Source organism: Bison bison, unplaced genomic scaffold (genome assembly GCF_000754665.1).
Source record: "Bison bison bison isolate TAMUID 2011002044 unplaced genomic scaffold, Bison_UMD1.0 scf7180017864212, whole genome shotgun sequence".
NCBI classification, from domain to species: domain Eukaryota; kingdom Metazoa; phylum Chordata; class Mammalia; order Artiodactyla; family Bovidae; genus Bison; species Bison bison.
The window spans coordinates 2338064-2340441 of NW_011494784.1; positions in this window are offsets into that span (position 1 = coordinate 2338064).

Genomic DNA, 2378 nt, shown 5'->3' on the forward strand with positions numbered 1-2378 from the left:
GCTAAATTTGCTGGCGATCCATTCAATGGAATTTGGGGTAAATCCGCCTCTAGGATGCCATGGAAAAACTGTTCCTCAGGAGATGTCTCAGCAGAGGCACTCATGGACGGAGGAGCCTGGTAGGTTGTAGTCCATGGCGTCGCTAGGAGTCGGACACGACTGAGCGACTTCCCTTTCACTTTCATGCATTGGAGAAGGAAATGGCAACCCACTCCAGTGTTCTTGCCTGGAGAATCCCAGGGACGGGGGAGCCTGGTGGGCTGTCGTCTATGGGGTTGCACAGAGTCGGACACGACTGACGTAACTTAGCAGTAGCAGAGTCACTGCTTAGAGGCTCAGTCGGGTCCGACTCTTTGCCATCCCATGGGCTGTAGCCCACCAGGCTCCTCTGTCCATGGGGATTCACAGGCAAGAATACTGGAGTGGGTTGCCATGCCCGCCTCCAGGGGATCTTTCCAACCCAGGGATCGAACTAACATCGCCCGCATTGCGGATTCTTAACCGTCTGAGTCACCAGGGAAGCCTAATTCAGCGGAAGCTGAAAGCAAAATCTTTCTCCTGCAACGGCTCTCCAGCGCCCCCTATTGACAAAGCTTAACATTGTTCCACTTGACAAGAGAAAATTATTTAGAGGGCCCAGATTCATTTTCACAGAAGAAGCAAAAAAGAGATAATTTGGAGCTAAGAGTGAGTAAAACCAGTAACTGAAACAAGAGTTATTCTGTAATACTTTTAAGGGCTGACAGTAGTGATAATTTCAGGTTGATGGTGTCTGAATAACAGCCAGTGTGGGTCCTCCTGGGCCTGCCCGCTGCTATTTGTCAGCTATAGAGCAGTAACTCCACATGATCCCTGGGTCAGCAATATCAACATCATGTGGGAACTTGTTAGAAATGCAGATTTTAGTACACTACCCCTAACCAATGGAACCAGAAACTCTGGGGTTGGGGACCAGCAATCTGGGCTTTTCATAAGCCCTCCAAAGAATTCTGGTACACACTAAGGTTTAAGAACCATTGTTAACAAGAGTAAGTTCTAGAAACTTGCTGTTCAGGCACGAAGAAGAGTCAATAAGGATTTATTTGTATGAGTTTAAATCTCAATCTTTATTTTATTTATTTACTTATCTGGCTGTACTGCCCCTCATGTGAGATCTTAGTTCCCTGATCAGGGATCAAACTCAGCACCCCTTGCAGTAGAAGCATGCAGTCTTAATCACTGGACCACCAAGGAAGCCCTAGTCCCATTTTTTAATTTTGAAGAAGACAACCTAACTTCTTTAGGATCTGGAAGCTACCAGGGAGCATGTGATTTTAACCTCTGCTTTCACATTGATGATGTGTTTCTGGACATGTCGGCATGAATGCATCAACTATGCTCACTTTGGTAAGAAATTCTGTTTTTGATGTGCTCTTATGTACAGGTCATGCTACCTTGATGAGGGCCCCAAAGTTGCTATTGCAATTTTCATCTGCTTCTATGGGTGCACAGATGTGGAGTGTAATACCTATTCTGCCTTTCCTATATGTGTGCTTTTTCCCAGGTCTCCACCATGGCTTCAGTTGTTGAAGAACAGCTGGAGCCACAAACCTAAGATCAGCAACAGCAGACAGCACCATGGAGCTCACATAAGCTCTCCACTGCACCTTGCCCCTCAGATAACCTCATGAGTTGGCTTGCCTCCTTGACAAGGCTCCAACTGTCCAGAACAGAAAGTTTCCCTTTCCCCTGACACAGCCTTTGCCTTTCCAAGCTCCTTAATTTTCACCTTCCAAAGGAAAGATGGAGAGATGATATACTCTAGCAAGAGATTTTTCTGCCATTTTTTGCTTTAAAATGTAAAGTGTGTGTGTGTGTGTGTGTGTGTGTGTGCATGTTTGTATGTTGTAGGAATTATGGCCTGGCCCTGGTTCTGCTAGTAACTAGCTGCATGGGGTTGGGCAGGTCACCAGCTCTGGTTCTAATTTCTACACTCAAATACAGAGCATCAGACCAGCTGAGACTACTCCAACATCTTAAGATTCTATGTACTACACAAGTGTATCCTTAGAAGATAACTTGTTGGGCTTCAATGTCACCCTATAGTATAACAGTCTATGCACAAGGCCCTCTTCTAAACTCCTTCCTCTGGGCTTAACATTTAGCATAACAAAACCTTCCTACAGCAAATTCAACCTAAAGGGATTGAGGTTATTTATGCACAGAAAAGTGAAGTCTTCAGCAGATTTGCTCCTTTTAGCCTTTCTAAACAAATATCAGATCAGATCAGATCAGTCGCTCAGTCATGTCCGACTCTTTGCAACCCCATGAATCGCAGCACGCCAGGCCTCCCTGTCCATCACCAACTCCTGGAGTTCACTCAGACTCACGTCCATCGA